Below are 11,182 nucleotides of genomic sequence, written 5' to 3'. Positions count from 1 at the left end.
CTAAGAAAGACGTAGTCGTATTTGAAAGCTCTCAGGGGACAGCAACAAGAATAAAAAGTCTGGAGAAGCAGCAACAGACAAGGATGGGTTAGAGGCACAGTTATCATCAGTGCAATTTCTGGATGTCCTTCCCATTCGCAGTGCTGCAGGTGTGTGATTTCTGAATTCTTGACTCAATCCTTCTAGCCCACAAACACCAACATGTTCTCTTGGGGAAACTTTTAAAGATCCCAGGGAACTGTAGGGAATAGGTGGAAAAACCTGCCTCGCTGAGGGCTCATTCACAGTGCCCATGTGGGTATGTAAGACAAGGTACAAGGATGTTAATAATTGTCAGAGTACCTGCAAGATTTTTTTTCCCCTTACATACCTTTTTTTGGGGACATGGTTTAGTGGTGGGATGGCAGGGTTAGGTTAAAGGTTGGACTCAATGATCTTAAAGGTCTTTTCCAACTAAAGCGATTCTATGATTCTATGATTCTATGATTCAACAGCTTAAGCTAATTGTGCGCTCTGAGGGTGCCTAACTGTATCTTGCAGATACTCCAACAATTATTAACGTCCTTGTACCTAACTAATTGTGCCCTAACAGTACCCTCAGAAACAAACAGAAACTCTTTGGCCTGATGCTGTCAAGCTGTGGCCCTCCAATTAGTCCCACTGACAGCCTGTGCACAAAAGCAGGCTCGGATAGCTGGCAAAGCTGATGTAACCCAAGGCAATGCCAAGTCACACCTCTCAGGGATCAGGCTGTAGACCTGTACTGTAGCAATGAGAGAATTTGGTTCGTAAAAGCTTCCAGGATCAGGCCCTGCATAGCTTTCATAATCCATTTAAATAGCTTCTCTCAGACACTGCAAAAAAGTAGTTTGTACCGTACAGAAAAAGGTCACAACAGCACTTACATTTCTACAAGAGGTAATTAACACATTATTTGGCCTTTCATTTGTCAGTTCTTATAAAGCGATGCACGCGGCCAGCAGTTACACAAGAACTCTGTCTTACTGATGTTAGCAGAGAAAAATTTCATTGAGAAACTCTAAAAGTTGCATGGAGGGGTTATTAAGTAACATAGAAGGTATTTGCACACCTCCACCTCTCTGCTTTAAGGTTCACGCTGAGAGTGAATACACAAAGTTTCTTTGTGGGGCACTTGCCGTAAGACATGTACATTTAAACAAAATATACATCCAACAATCCGTGTTCTATTGGCACATACGGCCCTGCATTTTGATACCGCGGTGAGAATGCAGGGCCTTCCGACTTTTTGCTCAGTGAGATACGCTATTGGAGGGTCTTGCATTCAAAACCTGCAGTTAAATACTTACCTCACTTCAAACCCTGAAAGCAGTAGGACTCCTTGAGTGCCCAAATACCTTCCTGAATCAGGCTGCAGACAACAGGAGTTTTCCCACCTGGTTTAGCTAAAGATGAAGCTGAGAGATGAAGCAAGGTAGCAGCCAGCATATTTTCATTTGTCTGAACAGCTCTCATCTAGCATTAGCTCTCATTATCTTGGCAAGCCCCACTCACTGCCCACAACACGTGGAAAACCTGGCTAAATTTTGTTCTTCTCTATCCTAACACAAACAGTAATGTTAATGGCATTTTAGTGTTTCTACAGCAAAAGTTTGCTAAGGATTTAAAGTTAAAATGTGTCTTCTGGGCTCTGAATGCTCTATCATCCCATTTGTTTTTAGACAGAACCATAATCTGAAAGCAACTTTTCTTTAAAAATTGTCACGCTACCACCCTGAAAGATAGCAGAACGAAGAAGCATTTCAAGTGATTTGGGGGACTTGTACATCTGGGCATTTTGCAAAGAGCAAGTGTGCAACAATCTGTTGTATTTTCCAAAATTATAATGAAACCAACTCAGAATCGTAGCCTGTGTCCTGTTTGATCGCATCTCAGCAAAGCTGTATACAAAAAAAATTGGTGGGTTTCTAAAAGGAAAGGATCAAAGCTCTGTTTCACAAGGTTCTTTAATTCATGCTTAAATTTATCTGCCCGGGTTGAAACTTCAAAATCCAAAGGAAAACACAGGTGCTTAGCTCGCAAAAGAAACACACCTAGCTAAGGCAAGTAGGAAGACAGCTTTACAAGCATATTTTATTTCTGTATGTATGTAGTTTTAAACTAGTGTAATTTACATGGAAAATGAAAACTCAAATGTGATGGTATAAAAGCAAGATTTTTTTCTTCAAAGGACAGCAACCAATATCACAAAGTGCATTTTTCCTCTATGTAGAACAAAGATCTCATGACACCTTGAAGACCACTGCTGAATCCACTGAGATGATGAACACAAATCTTTGAATTTCTAATCCAAACCCAGCCTTTTTAGCAAATAAGATATTTGATAGTATCCACCTACTTTTCTTTTTGTTCAGATTGCTTGAGTTTAGAGCATTTATTTAGAAGACATAGGCTTAGTGTCAGATGTTTCCATCATAATAACTCATAGCCTGAACAAGAGCATCTCGCAAGATCATTGAATATGCTCAGTCCAGTCCTAAACCATCTACAGGGGTTTTTTTCTTTCTCTAATCAGTGAAAATATAATGAGAATATGCTTTATCTAAAGCTGTTTTGCACAGCTTGAGTAAATTGAAGGAAAAGCTGCAATCATTCAAACCATTCACTTAAAGAGATGTTGCTCTCCTCCTTCTTCCCTACTGATCCTCTAAAACTCATTTATGAAGTATTTTTCCACTTAGCTTTCCTCTTCTTTCCTCTACTCTCTCCAATTGTAGACATCTGTATTTTCATTGATGTAGGATACAAAGCCCAGGAAAGGCCTTACCAAGTGAGTGTGAAAAGCAATTGCTTTCCAATACGTAACACAGCCCACACCAAATGTACAGCTGGGATTTTCCGTGATCCTCTAATTGATGGGTAACATCAAGAAGGGTTGAGTCATAAACTTAATTCACAACTCAACTATTTCTCAAACTTACCATCAACTCTTTCTCAAATTTACCATCAACTCTTTCTCAAACTTACCATCAACTATTTCTCAAATTTACCACCACCTGTTTCTCACACTTACCACCCCATTCAAACTTATCTCGCCATTTATATCAGTGCATTATAAGAAAGTTAAGCCTGGCTTACTCACGCAATTTAGTAGGTACTTTTCCCAAGTCCCCAGGAGTTCTCTGTAAACTTGTATGAGAAAGGCACACTCTGACACAGCTCGGCACAGCACATGCTCTTCTGTCCACTAACAAACTAGTCCAGAGACAGGCTGCAGACTGGAGCAAGGTTGCCCCACAAATCAGGGGAATTCAATCTCAGAATCATATTTCTTCACAGAAATAATTGGAAGTACTAATGGGCATGATCAGGGTAGAGCACAGACTAGGAAGAACGGCTTCAAATACAGGAGCAAGTAAGTAAACACTGCAGAAATAATAGGCCTTGGAGATGTCTGCATTAATGTGGTGAAGAAGGAGGACCGATGGAAGGGAACAAAAGGGATGAGAGGAAAACAAGGCTCCAGGTGATGGGTTTTGTGGAGCACCTCCAAGGCGTTCTGGGTGGGTCTGTAGGGAGTGAGGCGAGTGTTGGGAAGCCCAGAAAAGAGGCAGGTGCAGGATTCATCTTCAAGAGAAAAGGAGGGTGTCCTTTGTCAGAATTGGGAATATTTGGACATCTAGAGAATGTGAATGCCTGGCCCTGTAAGTGCTGTAGAGAAAGGAGCAACAAGGAGGAAGAGCACAGCCCAGCAAACACTCCTATTTCCATACAGCACCTCGCACTAACAGGTAGTCCCAGTAGCAAAGAGTGAACATGAGTTGAAAGAGGTATCTGCAGGTTTTAAATCAAGAGTTAACAGTACTGGAGATTGAGCCAGTCATTCAGCCTTGGCTAAAGAAGCAAATCTTTTCTTTTGTCCCTTTCACTTATTATGTGAAAATATTTTCATTTTATTGTTGCTCCTAACTACTGCTACACACAGAATTACCCTGCCCCTGCCTGAAAATTTCCGTAGTAACTGAGGAAAATTACAGGCTGAGCAGTTCCCACAGTGCCTGTAGAAGGATTTTGGAAACTAACGTTCTATCCCATTTTACAGTTTTGCTCCTTTTCCCGTAGTGCAGCAGCTGATGAACAGAGGCACACTGCAGAAAACTAAAAGAACACGGATGCACTGTGCAGAACATCTGATTTGGTTTTGTGGCGGCGTGAGGGAAGCTGTGAACAGCTCAGAGAATCACCCATCCCAAGGACCCAAGAGCTCTGACTGCAGATTAGGACAGGGAATTTCCTGCCCAGCTCTGAGGGCTCTGATTCAGCAGCAGCGGGGAGGTTACCTTGTGATGGCCATTGTTCTTGCTCCCATTTATCCCCACCACTGCCCCTCTGAGATGCCCCCAAACCCTTTACAGGAATGACTGAGCGACCTATGAAGCAACTGGTTTACTTTATAGCATATTATAATAAGGTAACCCCAAATTGCTGCCCATTTCCCTTAACACACCAGGCTGTGAGCTCTGGTTGCTACAGGAGCAGTTACGGGAGATCTCTGCTGCTACAGGAGCAGTTATGCCACCTTTACAAGACAGACTTCTTCAGGAAGAGGTTTGGTTGGCTGCTGTAGGCATGAACCACAATTGCTCCTCCAAGGGAAGCCATCTCCACTTGTGAGTCAAGCTGTGGCTAATTCCCTCAGGGACAAAGCCAGTTTGAGAGACTGCTGTTGCCTCTCGAACGCCTAGCCACGCATTCACACTCCCACCCCACCCCAGAAGCTACCTCCCTCAGCTATGCTGACTCAGCTACCTTGTGAGCATGGTCTAGAGCCTTTGAATTGGCTATGTTAATCTCTAGGACTTCTTTTCCAGTGCAGCAACTATTTTAACCAAATCTGTTGTCACTGGGTAATGACATAGAGTCACAGCCTTGGGCTGTATGACATTCAAAACAAAAAATATTTGTTTAAGAGAAATTCCCCTAATTTACTCTGAACCACAACATACATCCTAGGTACAAGCTCATACAAGCTTACAGATGATTCTTGTCTTACATGAGTCACCTGTGGTTACATGCAGTTGAAAACCTCCCTAGTATCTCGGATTGAACCTATAAAATGCCATATCCCCATGTACAAAAGATCTAAACCAAGACTTTTTTCCCCTTTCATTGATAACCTTCAACTGAAAATGTATTAGCAAGACCCTGAAGTGACTGCCACCGATGTAATTGAAACATCAAATTTGAAGCACAGCACTTAGTATCTTTTACTTGGACGCCTACAGCGTACATTATCAAAATCGTTTGTGGGAGGCATAGTCGCACACACAAACGCTTTTGCTGCTTCGTGGCAGGACCTGCATGTACATTCCTCACTCCTCATCACACCACCTTCAACGTGTATTTCATCACGCCGGTGTCAAAGGTAGCTTTAAGAAAAAAATAATCTGAAAACACAGTGACGACAAAATTCCACCCTGACTGGTCAGCCTCGCTGATGACTGGAAATGTGGAAGTTAAAAGGTTACAAACCGGGTTTGGGGAGACTTTTCCTTGCTGACTGCCAAGTAGCACTGAGGCTTTGAAGACATCTTTGGAAAGCAGCATTTCAGCATACGTCTCCATGCCAGCCTGCCAGGTCTGGGAGAAGATTCAGGTGGTTGGGGTGCATGAAACAGCTGTGGCCTGTGTATGAAATGATGCCTGGATCTATGCCTAGCCCCAAGTTGAAGGTTCCCCAATAAGTCACTGAAGAATCATGGTCCTAAATGCATTGTATTGTTTTGCTTTGAGATCAGGCCTCATCCTTTCTCCTTTGACAAAAACCGACATCAAATCTCCTTTGCACATATGAATGCTGTTACCTGCATAGGCTTAATCACATGCATGCAGTATTTGTACATGTGCGTAAAAGGCTGAGATTTTCTACTGAAAATGTGGCCCAAGAAGCCTTCTCTAAGCCCACTCCCGCTTCTGACTCACAAAGGCATTAGGATATAAGAGCTGGCAGAGTCACTGTCATCAGACACACAGAGATTTATCCTAATCTCAGATTCACAGTATCGAACCCTTAGTTCGATTTGATCTGCCTTGTGTCCTTCTGTCAAAAACCAGGAGCAACTATGGCACATCCTTTGCATCATGGATGAAGACTTACATGTTCCATCTCTCTCCCAACATCAGAGACATTTCCAGACATGACCCAACCCAAGAACAGAGGAACCGTTTTTGTTCTGGTTGTAAGCATAGACTTAATCCAGGGCAAACCTCTGTGCATGATAGATTTCTCATAAACGACAGAAATGCGTTCCATGGCGTTTTTTTTAAACTCGTAGAAGTAATCTTATGCCAAAAAGTAGGTCTACTCTAGACAGGTGATAAGAAGGACTGACCCTAGAAAAAGAACATGTTACTACGTTGCCATTCTTCCCATCACTGCGTGATAAAGTTCTCACGCTGTTCTTCAAATTCTCCTAAAAAACACCTAACAAAACCAAGCCACACCATTGCTGGTATTTCTAATATTAATACCACGCTAGAAGAAAACTTTTCTCAAAATCAGGTCACCGTGAAGCTCATAAAAAAGCAAACCACAACACAATCTGTTTTCAGCCTGATTCCCTAATGCATAGCGAGATAGGCATCAAGCACTTGGGAAGGCCTCAAATTAGCTTAGCTTTGTTTTGTTTACCCAAAATCAGCTCAGTGAAACCACACAGTCACAGCCAGTCAACTCATCAAAATCGATTACGGTCTACCGATTGCTTTCCACAATGCCTGCAGTCATCCAAATCCCCCTGCTATCTCACCAGCCGTCTATGCTCCGGCTTCTGAACCAGAAATCCCGCTCTACTTAGTATCCACTTGTAGCTGCGTTCCCAATTACCTGGTCTTAGGTTTTGAGACCAGAGCTGCAGCCTCCTCAGTTTCATCTGCCTGGTTTTTCACAAATACAGCATTCTGCTAACATCACGCTAAATCTTCGGATGGCAAATCTAATCCTGCTAATTTAAAACCCAAGTTTTTAAGCACGTGAGCACAGATAGCATCATCAGCATCAATAGAAAAATCCACATGCCTAGAATTAAGCATGTCCCTTAACACACTTCTAGTGGGGCCTTACACTGGTGAAACCATAAGAAGCAGCCACCCATTATCTGTAAACCAGTAATTTATCTCTTTTTTGAACAGTAAAAACTGCAATTACCAGGCATATTTTTGTTATACTGCTGAAGTCAATCCTGATACTTGATAAAAGACGGTGGCTCAGGTCTTTGCAATTGTTTTATTCCTTATGGACAGGTTTTTTTCACATTATATGGACTAGTGAATAGGAAGGAGTCTTTGTTTAGCAAAATTTTCATGCCTATGCATTATTTAGACTGCAAAAGCACTTACATGTCCCAGGAAATAAGATACATGCTGAAATACATGAAATACTTTTTACAGGGGTAAAAAATGTATGGGAAAGCAGAACTTGGTCCACAAACTGTTGTACTTAATTTAGCTTCAGTGAGCAAACAACTTCTCCCTTACAGGAAGATATCCTACAAGATGGATTTTTACTTCAAAGTGTACTGAACAAAGTTGCTGGAAAGGAATGACTTGGAGGCAGTGTGGGCATTTTAAGGGCACTTTCTACTACTTGCCAAAATTACCAGCACTTTGGGTTTTCCTGATAAAAGTGTTCTTCATAATGATCCTCACAGTGGGCTCATGAATTGGTTGAATCATCTTGTAACTACATCTACTGCCATCCAGAGGTAATTGGCAAAAGTTTGACGAGTAAATCTAAGTTAATGGTATCACTAACAGTGAGACACGAATACTGTACGTTAGAGCAGTTGCTATCAAACACAAACTTGAAGTTGTAGCCCAGCTGAACAGAAACAACAAAAATGAAAGTTAAGCAGGATAATTCTTTATTCTTTTCCAACAGAAAAAAACAAAACCAACCATACATCACATTGAAGCTGTAGTTCTTCTGGTGCATTGCATATATCCTGCATTATGCTTTCGACTAATCTTTTGTACAAGTGTTTCTGCAAATTACACTCTGCCGTCTTATGTTTTTCACTCAGACCTCAACTGTGGTTAAAAATTAAGCACCCCAAACCCTACAGCCTTCTTCACCCCATAGAAGGCCTGCACTTTGCCACAGCATCCAGTTTCTGTCTGATCATCTCACAATAAAGAAAGTAAGCAAGCAGTAAGGTATTAAGCACATACACCCCCCCCACGACTTATGTATTACTATTATTTACACTGAAGAGAGAGAGAACGTCATGGAGAGAGTGAGGCTGAAATTGTTTAAGCATCCATGGATTGCAAGTGCCCACAGAAAGGGGTAACTGCTTTCAAGTCCTATGGCTAAGCACTCACAAATCCAGCCACAGGCAGTTTGAGAAATGCGATATTTGAAATTCTAAAACCAGGAACCAGAGATGACCAAAATGAATAAGCATTGCTAAAAATTCATCCTTAAAAAAAAATACTGCAAAAGCTTTGATAACAAAGCTGGAGCAAACAGGAGATAACAAAAGCATGTGTTTTCTAACAGCTATTTCTATAATTCAACACTGATACTGCCCTTTCATCTTTCAAAAGACCAGATTTCAACAGTACACACATCCCTATTCACTTACAGGAAGCTGTGTGCCTGCTTGTAGTTCTCACATCTAAACTGGGAGTTACAGGCTCAAAGCGTGGCTATGATTACTGTGGTAAACACCTCAGAAGCCACTTCCCACAATGGGATAGTTCCCCCAAATATCCATGACTCTTACTTACAAATCCTGCTTGGTTTACAAATATATTCAAATATTCTTCCAGCTACCACCTTACCAACCACTCCGTGAAATCGCACGTCCAGAAACATCCTGTCTGAATAATATACCATTGCTATGTACAGCAGTAACGATTCCATAGCCAGGCTCCACTAACGGGTGACATTGTGCCGAGGATGCTTGAAGCACAGTAGCATGAGGCTCCTTCTTCAGTTATGTCCTGCACTTACAGGACAAAAAGTTTGGCGTTGTCACTAAACCAAGGAGGTATTTCTTTCTTCTACACAACAGGAGGAGGTCTATACAAAGACTATGAAATTTTGGCTTGTAGTAAGTAAAATCTGACTCTGCCAAGGCCTACAGCAAAACCATTCAAGACTTCAGGTTGGTCAGGGTTTCTCCCATGTTCTTTAGAAGTCTGAATCCTTGAAATGATGCAAGAAACCTTTTCAGATTTATTCTCTAAACAGATACTTAGATTATTTTCTTGTGGGTTTTTTGAAATAACTTTAAGAATGTGTTGTAACGCCAACTTGTGACGATTTTCAAAGGCATAATTTGCTGAAAAGTGTGATTTTTCATAAGCAGCAAAAACCCCAATGCAAAAGCATTTACAGATTTCCTTTGTTGATCATAATTGTTCCTGTTCAATCACATATGTAGAGACTAAATACACAGGATTAATTTATTGCCTCCAGCAATGAAACACACAGCAAAGATTGGTAAAGGGAGAAAAAAGGCCATTCAAAAAATTCACCTTTGAACTCCATCTGAGGCCAAGCAAAAAATATCCTGTTATTAATCCGTAATAATAATAATAATAATCCATAATAAGGGTGCCCCTCTTAGACTATTATCGCAAAGTTAACACTGAAGCAATCGAGTAAATGGAGAGTCCCATTTACTGCGTTGGAATCACTCATACAGCAAATGACAATTTCTGGAATACAGCAAAAGGCTGGGATTCAGTTCTACACAGCAGTTGCCAGAAAGTAATTTTTACCTTCTGAGATTCTTTTTTCCCTTCCTTAGCGGGTTGGTGCTATCAGGTAAAAGAAGATCAGGTACTGGCATGCACTCCTTCCGCTATTCCAGTGATACACAGTAATCATTAACAGTTAAAGCAACTTTGGAAATGCAATAGATATTACCAATTATGTCCTCTCAGTCCCAGACATTTACATGAAGGCTTCTGGGCTTGGTACAAATCTAAACCAAAAGAACTCAGAGTCAGGATAAAACAGGAGTACAGGGATCAGTGTAAAGGTATTGACCAGGCTGCCGAAAAAGTGGACCTTGAGGTTCAAAAGTATACATTTATGCCTAAATCTAAATAGTGCATGTGCAACTCTTCAAAGAACTGCCTTTAAAATCAATTCTATCTGTAATTCCAGGTGAAAGTATGAGCTGTCCAAGACAGGGAACAAAGTATTACCCAGACCTATGCCATCTTGTGGTAAATGGGAAAACTGCCTGTGCCATCCAGCCTGGGTTTAAATGCATAGGGATTCTGCTGCTCCATAGTATACGAATCATACTCAGAACGGTTGGCACGGAAGAACACTGACTTTATCATAGTTAGAATTACAAAGTATAAGCTGTGATATCATAGGCATTATGGTTTGAGAATCAGCTATTTGTCTTCATTTTACAAGGCTGGCACTTTACTTGCAGTCCAACGACACTGCTGTGCCTTTATACTTGGAATCATTTCCATCACTCTGAACATAATGTAAAGGCAGCGATGCGATATAACTTAGCAGAAAAGCCTATCTAGTATGAAAACTCCCACCGCTTTCCTTGGCTACAGTTAAGTGCTACCATGAGCTTGTTTTGAGGGCACCGGGGATCAGCTCAAAATGTCGTGGCCGCACAGGCCGACTCACTGTATAGCTATAAAAAGGGCTCTTCCAAAGCTCATTCGTTTAAAAATAGCACTGAGGTATCTTTGACCCAGCTGACCTTTGGGCGCAGGCAGTATCACCCCATCACCTCACTTCTCATTCTGCCTGATGAGACATCTGCCAGGTGACACTGCCTCCCAAACGCTGTTCCAGCCCTCCCTTCTCCGCGGGGTGACTTGCCCCCACCACCCGCGTCGGTCGCTGTGGAGTGGCAATACAGTACTTCAGTTTTGGTCCTGCCACAGGCCCGTACGGGCATTGCTCCACAGCAGTGACTGTCAGACACCATGATACGCTACCAAAAAAACCACCCCCAAAAAAAAAAACCCCAAAACCAAACCAAACAAAAACCAAAACCAAAAACCCACGAAAAAAAACGTTTTCCTCTTTCTCAAGCCTCGGGGCTGCTGGGTGTTGGAATGCCCGGGCAGGCCCCCTGTGCAGCAGGGGCAGGGAGAGCTGCGAGGCCCCGCTGGCTCCGCGGCAGCAACACCCTTCCGCGCCCCGGGGCGG

The sequence above is a fragment of the Egretta garzetta genome, unplaced genomic scaffold (genome assembly GCF_000687185.1).
Source record: "Egretta garzetta isolate BGI_Z169 unplaced genomic scaffold, ASM68718v1 scaffold132, whole genome shotgun sequence".
NCBI classification, from domain to species: Eukaryota; Metazoa; Chordata; class Aves; order Pelecaniformes; family Ardeidae; genus Egretta; species Egretta garzetta.
Note: the sequence above shows the minus strand (reverse complement) of the source record.